The sequence below is a fragment of the Lepisosteus platostomus genome, chromosome 18 (assembly GCF_059453375.1).
Source record: "Lepisosteus platostomus isolate fLepPlt1 chromosome 18, fLepPlt1.hap1, whole genome shotgun sequence".
NCBI lineage: Eukaryota > Metazoa > Chordata > Actinopteri > Semionotiformes > Lepisosteidae > Lepisosteus > Lepisosteus platostomus.
The window spans coordinates 3785417-3801678 of NC_142628.1; the positions used below are offsets into that span (position 1 = coordinate 3785417).

Genomic DNA, 16262 nt, shown 5'->3' on the forward strand with positions numbered 1-16262 from the left:
GTAAAAACAAAAGGCCATATTAAAAACACCTGTTACCAACAGGCTTCCTCCTGTTCTCCAAATAATTCCTCCCGCAGATGTCCAGAGCATGATTGTGATTGCCAGAGACAGCAGAGCAGTCTGATTTGTCTGGCGGGATTTCCAAACCTGTCCAAGCCACAGCAGTGTGGCTCAGCTGAGGAGGCCCAGACTGCTCCGGATCTTAAACTTTCACCTGTCTCTCCCCGCCTCTGAGCCACGGCCCCTCCCCTTCCCCTCACGCACACACGCCCCCCTCCGTGTGGCCAGATCCTGTCACTGCTGTTCCTCTTCATGTCATAAAGAAGTCCTCACTCCTGCCCAGCTCTACTGTGGACTTGGGCAAACCAGTTGAATGAAGGGCAGCCAGTGAAAATACGTTTAATGTAATAGTGTTTGCCAAGGGCTGGTCTAGATAATACTCCTCACTTCATGTTGAGGCTCAGTGTTCGTGTCAGGGTCTTATAGTTGATAGCCAGCATAAAGTCTCCGATCTGTCCTACTGTATGGGCATGTGATCTTTCCCATGATGTACTGGTCTTTAGTGAACTTGCTTACTGATCATCTATATGGCAGAGCCAGGAATAAAAAGTACTGAACCTGTATGCAGAAACATAAACAGGGAGAAATAATTATCAGCATTATACACATGTATATCAGAATAGGGATTTTTTTTTTTGCTCTTGATGATCCATTTGTTGCTTGTGGTGCCTTTAGAAAGTAGATGTTAATGGATTTTAGTTATAGGAGTATGGAGAGTTTTACAACCTTTAAATGTTCCTTTAGAACTACTGTATGTACCTTTTTAAATAGACAATTCAAATTAAAAAGCACAGGTATCCGGAGTTCAATAACAAGTAAGCTTATGTATTACTTTATACATTACATTAGCATTGTGGGATCCAATTTCGTCTCATATAAAAAAAAACTGCAGTTCTTTTCTGCTTCAGAAATTATGTTTCTATTAAGTTGAAGAGCAATGGCAGGTGGTCATTTAAAGTGCTATGGAAAGCTAAGGAAATTGAAAGAATATGGACTTTAGCATGAGAAGTCTGACTTCAGCAGCTTCTCAGCTCGGCTGGTCCAGGCGGGTTCCCCAATCCAACTCTTTCTTGCTGACTCAAGCACAGAACACCACTGGAGAGCTGCAACACATGGAACTTAACTGAGAGGGCCTGGAAGTGTTGCAAACCAATCGTTCGGAGTTCAAGTAGGGCTCCCAGGCCCATCAGGGTCACAGATGGCCCTGCCTTGCCTCTTACTGTGGTGGTCATTTATTATCATCAGACCAATGGGCCTTAATCCATTGTAGTCAGCATCTCCAACTGTGCCTGTTACAGCCTCTGAGGTTTGCCTAGCAACCAGCTTCCAATGTGGCATTCCAGTTCACTGAACACCTGTGCTGCTTCTGACCCTGACAAAATACATTTTCAATGATGGACTGGGTTCCTTTTTCCACTGAATGTGCCGCGTGGTGGTGAGGGGGTGGGGGAGAAACCAGCACACAGAGAAGAAGGGTTAACAATATTTTTTTGCATTTTTTTATTTATTCCATTCATGACTTCAGCGCGGGTCTGCTCAAGTTATGTGGTCCAATGAAATAGCATCACGAAAAGCAGAGGCCTGTGTTCAAAACTGCAGGGTCTCTTACACTCAGCTAAATTGACCATGAAGTGTGATTCATAATGTAAATATTCTGTTGCTTTTTAGTAGAGTTTTTATCTTCTAAAACAAGGATCCAAAATATATCCTGAATTGTTTGATACCTAGCGCCATGTATCCAACATGATCATATTCACGTTTGAAAGGTACATCACTCTTTAGAAATGACTGTTGCTCCATTCTTCTCTGTATACAATTGCTTGGAACAGTCTGTCAGTATGACTGTTCTATTTATTTGTTACTTAGAGTCAATACTTGCTCTTTGGTCTGTTTTGAAGGCTGCGTTCCACTAAGAAAAAATTAGTGAAGGCCTCCAGACTTTATACAAGCAAAATGTATAAAATGTACCTTTCCTGACAGGTGGCCACAAGGGGACGCTGTTTAGCGTACGCTGCCGAAGAGACCCAGTGGCTTAGCAGTTCAATGCCCCTCGGCATGCAGTAGCTCTGAGATCACTGTGTTGAAACCGAGAAATGTAATAAGCAGACTGGAACTCTCCGTGCAGCAGCACTCAACTGTGCAACTGGGTTTGTCGGGCTTGTTAGATAACTAGAAAAATCAGGCAGTCTCCTGTGGCTTGCCAGGTTGCTGAAAGCAGTCTGGTGCTAGAGAGGGCTGGTGCTTGCTAATTGGAATTTGCAGCACAATTAAATAGGATTATGACCGTGCACTTTAAATTTATCTTCATGTGCAAAGATTGACTCCCTGTTTAGGTGTCAAGTGTTAACAAGTCAGCTGCTACCAACCAAAGCTAGTGACCACCATTAATGGTTGTTTACACAGGGCACTTAATTCATTCTAATACATTGGCTGAAGCCAACACGTCGCAGGAGACTGTGTGTGAAGTGCACAGTACACAGTAGATGAGTCTTTAAGCAAGGTGGTCCTCTAGATCCTCTGCAGCAGGTCTAAACCATTCTTTCAATGGTCTCATGGTGATATATGCTGGTGGAACGCCAGTCTTAAATCTGAAGACTGAAGCATCTACAGGTGCAATGAAATCTGAGACTCTTAACGGATTTAGAGATATCCCAGGAGCTTGACTTGATCTCTGCACTTTGCTTGAGTGCTCACAGCTATAATGTTTTTCTTCAAAAATAATTTGGTCATTTTTGACTGATCAAATTCCCACATGTTTTCAGAAAAGGGATTCCACAACGTCAGGTGTTTAACAGCTTGTGTAAACGTCCCTGTAATAGAAAATGAAATTGAATTGGAACTTTTTCAGATCTCTCACCGACTCTGCAATGTCAATGACGTTATGCAGAAACTCACACAAAAAAGCTCAAATACATGTTATGTTAATATGTTAATAAGTTAAATCCTTATGTGCATTTGAGTGCGGTTGTATTCCTCTTCTGTTTAAAATATGCAACTTTTTTTTCAGTTTTCAATTGCACGCAGAATCCCAAGATCACTCCAGAACATTTTCACATGGGAAATCCACAATCTGGGAGAAAGCCCCTGGATGTTTTTCTTCTCTCGCAAGTAAGTTTTGAAAAAGCCTGGAAGCTACCCCGTGTTTGTGTTGGCAGGACCGCGTGCTCGTGTGCAAAGAAGGAACACTAATACTGATAGTGCCAGTGGGAGGAGATTTTACTCAAGCCACTGACCTCTCACTCTTAAAACCTGCTTTTTAATGCGGGGCCCAAGCCATAGAACAAACATCGAAGAGGAAGGAGAGAAAACAAAGACCAGAAAGAATGAGAGAGAGAGAATAAAGGAATAAAACAGATAACCTCCTTCTAATAATGTTAGTAAATCACTGGCGTCATGCTTGGTTGTGATGAATAATGCAGGAATCCGATTACTGCCCCCTCCCAACCCCCCTACTAACCCTAACCCAAGCCTCATAAATGCTGGTTTTTAATCTGGAAGGGGCTGTATCATTTACCCAGAGGACAGCTGCAGCTGGAAAAGACAACCATGAAAATCCTGAAGAAAGCTTAATCATCAGTGCTGGAGAGCGGACCAAGGCCGTCTGTGAAAAAGCCCAAATGGGATTTCTCCGGCAGCCAATCAGACAGGCCCAAAAAATTCAACCATTGTTGTGGCTAATGTGTAAGGGTACTTTTCTTCTTTCATCCCCATTGTAGCTGGCTTATTTGGGCAATGAGTGCTACCCTAAGGGCTTTCTAGATAAGAAAAAAAACATCATCCGAGGTCAGATCTTTTTCTACTTGTGGCACAGGTTTGATTGGCCTGGAGCAAGGCCAGCACGATGCGTATTGAGGTGCCCACTGTGTTTCAGCAGTGCAGCCGGGGGGGGGGCGCATCATCGAGACAAAGCCATAGTGCTCTGGTGTTTAACGGCAACAGACACAGTGAAGAGTTGTGTGTACAGAAGGGTGTTCGTTTGCTTAGGAAAAGCATGCATTTTCTGAAAAGCATTTTCCCTAAAAGGCCACCACAAAAAAAGTCTGCTATTCAAGCATTGTAGGGGCTGTGATTATACAGCATAGCAGGGGCTGAGTTCAGCTTTGATCGCTGCAGCTATGAATGAAATGCTAGGGACTCTACAGGGACAGGGAGAATGGCAGGTGAGGAGGAACAGAGATGCAACTGCAGACTTGTGAACAGAGGTTTCTCCTGAGCATTGATATCTCAACTCACTGACTGGCCCTGTAGCATCAATAAGCCTGGGATTAGCAGCTATCTTTTTTAGAAGAAAAACGAGGTGAGATTCAGTTTGTTAAGCTTGTTTGGTGGCTTGAAGCTAATTGACACGATGACCACATCGTTTCTTGAAAGGAGCCAGGGTTTGAGTGTGAACTGCATGGCTGAATAGCTTTGTGTGAAAAAGGTGTTTTTACTTTCTCTCATTTTAAACATGCTTCCTCATTAAATCCACTGGTGTTCTCCCGTTCCTGTGTGTGGATTCTAAAGAAGTTTAATAGGTCGGCTTTGCCAGTGCCCTTGAGGATTCTGAGTACTTGCTGTATGGTCTGGATGGCTTAGTTTTGACAGGTGAAAGAAAACAATGAGATGTGAGCTGTTTTGAATATCATCATTCAGAATACTTTCTGAACCCACAGTATGCACCTGTAATACATCAACTCCAAGGAGCTACCTGTTGAAAGCTATCGTTCTTTACTTAGGCATGGAGAGTATAAAATATTCTTTATTCATTTAGTCACAGTGGACTGCTTAAAGTCTACCTCGGGACCAAAAAATCCAAATGAGTGTGACCTTTAATATAATCTAATATGTGATTGCAAAAGAATTAAGCTTTTTGCTTCTAGAAAGTGTGGAAAAGATACCAGATATTCAGGACAATATTTTGTAGAGCATACAGAGTATTAAGTAATAACAAAAGAGCCAGGAACATTGCTACAGTAGACACTGACAAACACATACTGAAGAAATATTGTCTTTGCCACTCGTGAATTGAATATTAGAAAAAGTACTGTGTGCACTTGAATATAATGTTATTCAGGTGAAACAGAAGGTGGTGGAAGGAAATTAATCGCTATGATATTTGTTAGGTACTGATTCATTTGGTTTCTTTCAGTCTTCATAAGGTTCCTTTAACTGTGTAACAGGTAAGGGTATCAATCTATCCTTGCCTGAGCAATGTTCTTAATTTTCTAATCTTTCCACATTTGTAGACCACAGTGTTCGTATGTCTGCAGTGCTAAATATAAAACGTTTCTGTATGTAATGCCCATTAATAAGAGCTGCTTTCAGTAATCACTGAGAGGCCCAAATTCAGGACATCTGCATGCACCCTGTTCTCTATAGCTAAATCAGCAGTTTTCTTCTTTCTCTAGGATCGCAGCGATTTTGTTTCAGAAATATCTGGAGGAAAAACAAACGGCTCTTAATGAAGATGAAAATAATGCACACCAGAAAATGCAAGGAATCTGTGTTCCCCTTCCGTCAGGAATGTTGTGGAAGGGCCCAGGAGAGGGAGGAGAAGGCTGCCCTCCAGGGCGGATGTGTGCTGCCTGCAGCAGGTGAACACAGAGGAGCTTGCTGGTGCTGGAGAGGCAGGGGGTGACTGGGCACATGGAAGAGGCCACACCTCCCCATGAAAGGGCCCAGAGAAAGGACCAGTCGCTCTTTTTGTAACGTGGGGAGGGTTTTGGAAGGAGGGGAGGGAGGTACAGAGGACACAAGAAAAAAAAACACACGAAGAAAAGTACAAAAAAAAGTAGGACAAAAGCATACTGCTTCTCCGCTCGTTGCTGGGGCTGAGGGTGTTTTTGTGCTACTGTGTGTCAGAATGACGGATGGGCACAGTGGCTATTGTGGCAGCAGGCATGTTTCCTCAACGACAGGGCTCCTTCTCTCTCCCTCTCTCTGGGGCGGCAGGGGGGAGACACCCGGCCCACTTGCAGAGCGTCTATCCAGGCAGGGGAAGAGAGGGGTAGCGGGGCCTTCGCTCAGGCAGCGCAGACAATGGGTCTGACCTCTCCTAGCCTGGGCCCAGCTAGAGCCCGAGCTCCCCAGGCTCTCAAATAAACACTTCAACATCTGCCGAGAGCTGACCCTTACCCCATCTGCTTCCCTGTGCCTTTCCTTCCTCTCCTCGCTAACTCGATTCGTCCCAGCAATTAGCTGTCTCGGACCGAAGGACAAGAGAGTCAGCCCTTGGTCTTGTAGGTCTCAAGCTCCACGAGCAGCCATCGTGCAAAAGCCTGTCTTCATCCAATCGGAATTAGTCTGTGAAAATATCACTTTCCATAGTGCTGCCAGGCCCTTACTGGCTTGTTTATTCAACATTCATTCCCTATCAGAGCCCCTACTTACCCACTTCCCTTTTTTCCATTTCTTGCTTCCAGCTGGTCCTCCAGTAGAAATCCACACGTCTGTTTTCGGCTCATGTGACCTCTGACACTTGTCGGCACGGGCAGAACTTGTAGACCTCCAATGGATACCTTGACATAGAGCGTTCACAAGAAGAAACCTGCACTTTCTATCCCAAAAGAGTGTGATTTATACTACTTACTGATACTCGGTGAAGCAGGACTTTCTCACTTGTTAGAACCTCAGCTTAATGCAATGCAGTTATATACATATGTCAAGAATGCACTAATTTTCTCAAACATATTTGGCATTGTGGTTGTCCATCAAACAGAATCGTGAATTTCAATTTATTTTTATATTTTCATTTGTTTTTTTTTCCCCAGAGGCTTTTATCTAAAAAATGCACCCCCAATGTTTCTGTAGGCCCACTGTTTTTAAACAACAATAAGAATTCAGCAGGAGGTCAGACCCTCATCTTGCCCAGTTCTACCTGCCTGCCTTGCCTCCTACTGCAGCCAGGCAAGTTACCCCAATGAAGCCGACCAATAGAATCACACTGCCTTAATTAGGACTTGACCAAACCGCTGAAAAACCATGAAAATAATAAGCCTTTCTAACAATGAAATGTTCATTTCCAGCTGAATGTATTCTATCTAGGAACCAAACTAAAACAGGCACGCAGAGCTCTGTTGCCACGTGTGATATGGCTGACCTGCAGATATTGTGATCTCTGAATCTACGGGCATATAGGTTCCTCTGATCATAAACTGCCTAAGACCGCAGCTACTTCATTGCTTTCTTTATCACTAATATTAGTCTGATAAAATAGCCCAAATTTGATGTACCCTTTCTTTATAATGATTGTCACATTACGCTGATTGACTTTGAACCACCATTTTCCATTAAATCAAAAGACTTTATTCACCAAAGACGCCTGACCTGAAAACAAGGCTTTCCTTCTCCGAAACCTTTTTCCCAGCTCGCACTTCTCAACCTTTGCCTCGTGAAAGGAATAAATAAGGGCCGAGCCGACGCTCCACAATGTGGGACAATGCCGCAGGCTCCGCGGATGTGCTGACTAGGCCCTGCTCAGTGTGATGAATTGGACTCATTTCTGAGGTTTGGGATGGGGATTTTAACGATGGTCTCCTTCTGATAACATGCCAAGAGCGCCTGGGCCTGAGAATGGGGTGAGAGAGCACGGTGAGGAATGAGCAGGAGGAATTCTCTCAGAAAAGAATGAGGGCAACTTAAAGCCCAGTCTGGGCACTGAGGCATCAGATGTTATTGCAAGGCTGGTATACCATATGTATTCTATCAATTGCAAGTTCAGGAGGGAGACAAGCTAGTCTTATCGAGCTGTTTTTAATCACAATATTCTCCGACTTTCTCTATATGTACAGTATACCTCCTGCACATGCCGCTTCTCGCTGGTCTTCATTCATCCCAGCTCCACCATATCTCCACCTTTGCAGGTGCCCCTTCATTCTCTCCTCCCTCATCCAGGAATGGCCAGGAAGCTACCTCTTCACCAGGCGGGTTCAGCCAAAACCTATTATACTGAAATACTCCTTCTTCTTGGATGTAGCTATTCCTCATGAACCTGAGCTGCTGGGTTTAGGGAAACAATACGAATTACCGCAGGTTCTGAAAGTCCATTATCTAGGAACATAAAGGACAGACTAATCACTAATATCTGGTAGAAAGGGTCCCCACCCAATGAAACATCTCGCTTCTGTGTTGCCTGGAATGTGTCATGAAGGCTCACTTGCCTGTGACATACAGTAACCAACCAATTTGCTCTTTCGAAGGAAAACCCTTTGTCGCTTGTGTGTTTTAGCACGTTCTGGAGTACCAGTTTTTCTTGATCAACAAACAAAAAGATGTCTAGCACCTCAATACCTTTGGACAGGGCCCACTGAACTTGATGCCTCACCCCCAAGCAAAGTGTTAATATCTAACGTTTTATTGCATAGTGCTCAGCAGACCTTTAAATAATTTCTATCAGTCTTTCATTATACACATTTTCCATTGTAGCACCCATGTTTCTGTGAATATCTTTGCATTCCTCTGCTACTGTACATAGCTCAGCAGGCTGTGATGAAACATTTCCTTAATAAAGACAGAACCCTTTTCATTCATCACTGGCCTGGCAGAGGCATCACAGACACCCTGGTTTCCCTTGTATCTGAAGGGATTCAGTGACAAGGCTATAAACAGTGCCTCCCCTCCTATTGTCCGGCCTGTGTTTACCCGGAGAGGACACCATCTGCTGAGTGTCGAGCTGTCAGCCTGACGAGCTCCGCTGAACGAGCAGCGGCTGGGATTTTCCTGGCTGGGATGAGCCTCCGAGCTGGGGCTGCCACCGTGCAAGAGAGAGAGAGACACACTGCAGGGTACCTGTCGGGGTGCTGCTGTCAGGCGAGAGCCGAAGGAATGCGCTGCTGTCTCTGTGTCCCAGCGGGAGGGGCCCACCTCCAGCCTGCACTGAGGAATGCTCTGGCCAGGCCGGCACACTTCCCTCTGCAGGGTCCCTGCGTTCTCACAGACCCTCTTGCAACGGCAGCTCCTAAACCAATTGACATCCGTTACCTTTCATATTCGGAAAAACTACATGCCAATCTTCTTCCCATCAGAACACCTCATTGTCCCGACTGGCCTGGTGTGTCACAGCCGCCCTGCACTGCCTAACGGATAAAGAGATTGATCCAACATGAGCTGCTGAAGTACACTGACAATTTGTATTGTAAATTGGCTGGCTTATGTAAGATAACACTGCCTATTTTGGCATATGGTATAAATGTTTTAATCAGTAAATATGTTGATTTCTCTTCTTTTCATATGTTCTGTAACAGTTTTCCACAGGGAATAAGGAATAGCAGATCAGAAGTAGAATGAGTTATTTTTAAAGAAGTAATTTATGTCTTCATAGAGCTTTTCCAGCCTATGCAGCATGTTCTTGGAATATAGGACTCCTTTTTTTCTTTTATAATGAAAATTTCTTAAAATCAACGGACACAAATCACTTTTTGTTATTGTAAAGAGCAGGTGTCAATCTTCTCATTCACAAAGGTCAATCAAATCTGCATGACCCATTGTTGTCCTGCCCTACCCTGGGGTGCGACAGTTACCCTGTTGTACGTATCAGGCATCAGGGTGGAAGAAGAGAGCTTCCAATGAATTCAAGGAGCAAAGGCAGGATTTGAGGCTTTCAAAGCAGTCAAATATCAAATTCAAGACCCATCAATCCTTATGGAGGAAAATATTTTAAACTAAACATGCACAGTATAATCTTTTTAGTTTATAAGAACTTCCTTCACTAAAGAAAGTGCGATTAAGCTGAGCAGGTATGAGCCTGGTCAGTACCTGGATGGGAGACCTCCTGGGAAAAACGTGGTTGCTGCTGGAAGAGGTGTTAATGAAGAGGAGTGGGGCCAGTAGGGGGCGCTCACCCTGTGGTCTGAGTGGGTCCTAATGTCCCAGTATAGTGATGGGGACACTATACTGGGACATTGGCCCCGTCGTTCGCGTGAGAAGTAGAACCGAGGTCCTGACTTTCTGTGCATGTCTTCCTCCTCCTCTTCCTCTCACCACATACAAACATGTAGCTCTTGCTTTAGCTTAATGCTATGTTTGTGATACCAGTATTCATAGAGGAGGGAAGCTGATGTTTAAGTACCATGGCTTATGACGAACTTATTACAACTTGGATCCCCTGTCTTAACATGCAGAACCCATCAGAAGTATCTGTAACACTTCTTCACATCAAGAGAAGGAAAAGAGGAGTGTTTTCAGTGGGTCCACCTTCTCCACACCTGCTTCCATTGGGTTTGTGCATAACAAAAACACAGGGGGTTTGCAGTACAAAAAACACTTCCTTCCACATGATCTACACAACTCTGCACCTCATCTGAACCTCAGAAACGTGCTCCAGGAGGTATCTATCAAAGAAACCTGTGGATCTATCCTGGTTTCAAAAAATTGTCTCATACCTACAGTATCTGCCCTCCAATTTTTTAACCAAAATTTAACAAAAGAAAAAAGAAATACTACACTGCGTAAAGGTGCACAATCATGAAAGAACAACAGTCTGCATTTGAACTGCTTCCAAAAAAATATAAAGGGTGAGTCATCTAAAAACAGTTTTTGTCTACAAAACATGTGTGAGTAACAAATACAAGGTTTAGGGGATGAAAACCCACTTACAGTGAGTCAAACACCTGCTTCCTACATCGCTATCACTGGGAGGCATTTTTATGATATTTAATTTGAAAAAAAACAACAGCTACTTTTCACTGACTAGCCCTGTATTTTATTTACCACGAGGCATTCTAATGTTCATTGACCTTTCCTGCAGCAGTGACGCCGATATCTCTGGACTACGGTTCGGAATACGTTATTCACTGTTTGAAAGAATATTTTATGTTGTATTTGGTGAGCTGCATTTTCCTAAATTCTGTGTAATTGACAGTATAAAAAGCAAAGAAAACAACACAATGGTCGTAAAAACTTTAACATGCTAAACCATCGAGGCCACACCGCAGAGAAATCAGTCTTTAATGAACTAGCAGTTGTCTCTGTCTTTTCCTCTTAAAGATGGTACGATGCAGGGCGGCTGTGACACACCAGGCCAGTCGGGACAATGAGGTGTTCTGATGGGAAGAAGATTGGCACGTAGTTTTTCCAAATATGAAAGGTAACGGATGTCAATTGGTTTAGGAGCTGCCGTTGCAAGAGGGTCTGTGAGAACGCAGGGACCCTGCAGAGGGAAGTGTGCCGGCCTGGCCAGAGGATTCCTCAGTGCAGGCTGGAGGTGGGCCCCTCCCGCTGGGACACAGAGACAGCAGCGCATTCCTTCGGCTCTCAGCTGACAGGTGTCCAGCCATTCCTCAGCAGCAGCCCCGGCTCAGAGCCTCCACCATCACCAGGCCAGTGAGCGGAGCTCGTCAGGCTGACGGCTCGACGCTCAGCAGATGGTGTCCTCTCCGGGTAAACACAGGCCGGACAATAGCAGGGGAAGGACAGACACTAGCGCAGGCAGAAAAGATTGACATCTATCTTTGACTTAATCTGCGAGTCTTCACACTAGCTCTGGCTCCAGCCTTTCTTGCGATGAAAGGAAAAACAATATCCATTTTACATCACAAAGCGGTACAAATACAGCTAAAACCCAGCGTGATTAAGATAAGATTTCTGACACTTTCATTTTCCATAATTCATGGAGGGGAAAAAAACGTCCCAAAAAAAAAGACCTTCATTTTTTGTCCTCGTTATTTTTTTCTTGCTTAAAGTATTTTAGAGCCAAGATTAGATGCGGCTTAGATTAGAGTTCGCGACTTTTTTGATCTGCTCTTTTCTCCTGAAATGTTATCTTCAGACTAAATGTGTCTTGCATTGTGAGTAAGATTGGTCATTGACAAAAGCTCCTTAATAATAATGATAATGATAATAATAACAATAATAATAGTGGAAACTTAATTCTTGCTGACATGTTTCTCAGTTGTGAGCGCTTCACCCAGGGCTGTGACAGCGGGCAGCGCCTGAGCTGTCTATTCTGCGTGTCCGACTACTGCGCGGTAACAATACGGCCCCCCACGCGTGACAGGGGCAGCTGCTCACCCCCACCTTCCCACAAGCCCCCAGTGCTGAGTGACACATTCTGATTTTCAGCCCTGGACATTATCTGATAAGAAGCTTCGCAAAGTTCACTAAACAGCTCACAATGGCGCTGCCTCCGGGGACACGATTTACATCTGAAATGGCAGCCCTATCTCCAGCTCACCAGAGGGGCAGAGCAAGCCCAGATTCTTCCCAACGTGTGTGTTAGCATGCTGGCTGAACAGTTCAATCGACGAGACAATTTTTGATTTGTTCTTCAGAATTTGCCCGTCGTAATAGGTGGTATAAAACTCTCATTTGCCCAGAAAAAAAGAGGGCTGTGATATAATTTAATGTTCTGTAGATCTGAATTGGGTAGTACCTCTGAGATCAATGTCAAGCACTGAAAAGAGCAGTCCCAAGCACTGCAGTGTTTGGTAACTTATGCTCATATATCACACAAGGCCCGGTGAAGACATAATTCACAGTCTGATTAATCGACCTGAAGTACACTGCTAGACTCCATGCTTTCTTCTGCTCTTCTCACTGAATGTTTTTCTTTTATGCAGAAGCACAATTCTGTGGCTATCTTCTACTGAAATTATAGCCATTTTGTTTTAAGATAACAGTAAATTAAGTGCAGAGAGGAGCAAATGGCAAATAAAAAACACCCGACAATGAGCTAATTAGATTTGATTGGTAAATGTGATGGATGAGCTACTACAACATTTCACATCACCTGCTCATGTGTGGTTCACCAAGACTTACTGTGATCACATTTTAATAGATTCTGATCAAAGTGAAATAAAGATTACCAAATGAAAAACTTGGTTTCTACCCACCTGTATTAATCAGTCAGTTGTTGGAATTCTAGAAAAACTAGTGGAGGCTTTGAGTATCTTGTTGATCATCTTAGAATGTATACGTCGTATCCTAATCGTGTCTAAGATGTCTAAATGTTAGCTTTATCTTAATGCTAAATGCATTTTTGGGAAAATAAATACTTAGTCTTAGACCAGAGAGTATGTGAGGAATTTGTATATTCCACTTTTCACATGGCAAAATAATCAACTTTAACAAGAAATTATTGCAGATAATTTGAGAACCAAATGCCTATTTGTTTGAAAACACAATTTTCTGCTTAACCAGGTAAGTCAATTGAGAGTAAAACCTCATCTACAATGACAGTCCCAAGCATTGCAGAGAGCATTTTAGACAGTTAGAAACAAGTCAAAGAACCCTGCTGAAAGATGCAACAGGAGAAATGAAGGCTGGAATTGAACCCATATCCTCTGAGGTAAGAGGCAAGTACCTTAACCACTATGCCACAATGCTACAGTATCAACATCATAGAAGAGACAATCGCTGCCTTAACCTTGGTATTTGAAGAACCAATTAATAAGGAACAGGTTTAAGATGCACTGCAACTGTGTGCTATACATAGCATATAGTCCCCTATACCACCACTCTCATATCCTGGCTAAAATACAAAGATTCAGCTCCCTGGCATTGCAGGCTGAGCATTATCTGAGCAATCATAGTTCCGTTCGCTTTCAAAGAGATTAGCTTTTCTTTCCAAGCAGATGTCAGGTCCTCAGGTCGTCTTGATAAAGGATTATAAATTACAGGCAGTGAGGAAACACATTTGCTTTTAATGAATATTTTGTGATGTAATAATACTCTCCCTCGTCTATGTTACACCATTTACATTTGACTGCTGAGGCTGACAAGCCCTGAGTAAGCTCCTTGTGAAGATGTTATCAGTGGCTTAATATCGGAGCCGCGTGGATAATAAATCTGAAGCCAACACTATTGAAGAAGGGGTGCCGAGCTGGGAGCCATGACTCATTTTCATTTAGGCAGGGAGAGACAGATCCGCTAGCCACTACACTATTGCAGTGCAATGCAAAATACAGGTCTGGGGGTTTAGGGATCATCCCACCATTAATTGCTCCTGAATTCTAATTAAGTGATTGTGGGATTGGTCATAATTAACAACCAGGGATCCAGTAAAGTTATGCTCGCGTGGCTCAAAGACTTAGTTTTATTAAAAACATGAACCTCGTCAGTCAGGGATTTTGCAGTTTCCATGTCTTGAGAAAGACCAAACAAGCATTTGGTTTAGGGCACATTCACAACGCATTTTTATATAATTGAATAGTAATGGCTATTTCAAAACAAACTGTATGGCTAATTATTAAAATGCAACATAGCTTCCTTATTTTACTGTTTTTTTGGTGTTACTCAAACAACATAGTGCATACCGGGTGGTTGATGAGCAAAACCAATCTAATGGTAATCCATAAATTAGTGAAAAGAATGATTATACTGTTGTAAACAAAAAGTGCATGATCCAACCTAACTGCACAAGGGAAAATGAATAAATGAAGCCCCTGAGGATGTGTGCAGACATGCTTCGTTGCAGTGAACTTCTCTAAAGTGCAGTCAAAAAAATATACTGACTGTGAATCTGTACAAAGACTGCACATATCAGTAGTTCTACTATATTTTGTATGGCTACAGACAGCCTGTGTTCTCCTCCCAACTGAGAGTTGATGCGAGGTGAGAGGACTGGCACACTCTGGCTGCCATCACATCATCCAGGTGGGGCTGCACACTGGTGGTGGAGGGGAGTCCCCATTACCTGTAAAACACTTTGAGTGGAGTGTCCAGTATGCAGTGTGTACAGTGTAAGTGTAAGGATTATTATCATTATTTCACCCTCTAGTATTTGGGATGCAAGTGTAATTCAGTAAGGATAAGTGATCAAATACAGGGAGAGGGCTCCACCTAGTGGCTGAAACTAAGAGTAAAATGTTATGAAACTTTTTTGCCTGACCCCACACGAAACTCTGAAACGCTGTGATGTTTTGTGGAGTTTACTATTTAGTTTACAAAAACGTTGCAGGTGCATTCAGAATTTTTAAGAAGAGTAAGAGAGTATATGTATATGTAAATATTTTATGATATGTCTTTGTTGCAAATGTCTGTAATATGTCTGTAGATTTTATTTTACGTTTATTTTTTTGTCTCATGTTAATTTTATTATTTTTATTTGCTTTTGCAACACTGATTGTACCCATCGGTCATTTAATAAAGCACATAGAACTGAAGGGAGTAAGGAAGCCAGTGGATATGAGGGAGAGGCAGGTATTTGATGACCGGTTAAATTAATTAGTGAGGGTAGTACAAGATACCACTGTTGATAAGTAGATGCCCTGGAACAGTCAAGGATTTTTTTAAAAGTATCTTATTTTAATAGACAAATCCTTGGTCTGTTGATCGTATATGGCATATCAGAATTTATTCATTGTTTTAGCAAAGCTTTTTAAAGATCAGGACAAGGAGTAAGAGCCCGCCATACAATTTGGTGTTAGTGGCTGTTTCATACTCCCCCACAATTCTGTGTGTAACAACAGTAGCACCAATTTCTAAGACTGATGCGTTTTATGATTAACAATTAATCCACTTACAGTCTTGGTTTCCATGTGCAAGTGCAGAAAGAGAGAGAACGGCACGGAATTCACGCCATGGTCAGTAGTATTTTAACAACAACAACAACAACAAGGGAAACTTCTCCACTTAATCCTCTTTATCCTCCCAGCGCTTTGTAATGGACAAGGACATACAGAGGAATCTCACACTTACCTCTGTGAGCTCTGCTGAGCTTCTTGATCTCGTCGAAGTTGTAGTGATGAATCAGAGACGAAGAGGTGTGTGGATCGATGCTATGTTAGAACTCCACAGGTGCTGCTTCTCATTGCCGCAAAGAATCTAAACAAGGAGAATCGGGGTTACTGCGGCTCTCTCGGACTCTCACAACACTAAACCAGACTCAGGGTGCCAGGCCATGGACAAAACAACGATGTAAAAGGCTCTCACTGGGCAATGAAAAGCCATAATTTGCTTGTGTCTGTTCAGGTCAACAATTCTTTTTCTCGGGCACATTCCAATAGATCTGAACAAGAAGGTCAGTCAGCATGGGACCAGTGACGTTCCCCTGGCTGTGTGTGTTTATGCCGAGTCAACAGTGACCTCTAGTGTTGGGCTTGAGGAATTCCCACACTAGCAATTTGGTTTACCAGGTTGACTTTGTGTAGATGGGGTGAAGAGTGACCTCTAGTGTCGGTCTTCAATAGTCATTTGATAGATAAGACTTTATTGATCCCGAAGGGAAATTGATGTGTTACAGCAGTCCAGTCCAAGACGAGCAAAAAAAAAAAAAAAAGAGATCA

The 16262-nt window shown here is 43.1% G+C and overlaps 2 long non-coding RNA genes across 3 annotated transcripts in view; one reads left to right on the forward strand and one right to left on the reverse strand.

Moving 5' to 3' along the window:
* Positions 1-6437, forward strand: part of LOC148645457 (uncharacterized) — a 111323-nt gene extending 104886 nt beyond the window's left edge. Inside the window, exons 4-5 of the long non-coding RNA XR_015928068.1 lie at positions 3068-3168; positions 5451-6437. This is a non-coding gene — a long non-coding RNA (uncharacterized LOC148645457). The remainder of the gene's footprint in view (positions 1-3067; positions 3169-5450) is intronic.
* Positions 800-16086, reverse strand: LOC148645459 (uncharacterized). Of its 2 annotated transcripts, XR_015928070.1 has the most exons (4): positions 15910-16086; positions 15676-15801; positions 6433-6560; positions 800-2870 (listed from the first exon to the last, which is right to left on the reverse strand). It is a non-coding gene; the product is annotated as an uncharacterized LOC148645459 (long non-coding RNA). The 2 variants fall into 2 exon arrangements; XR_015928069.1 differs by having other exon boundaries at positions 15676-15937.
* Positions 16087-16262: the final 176 nt, after the last annotated feature.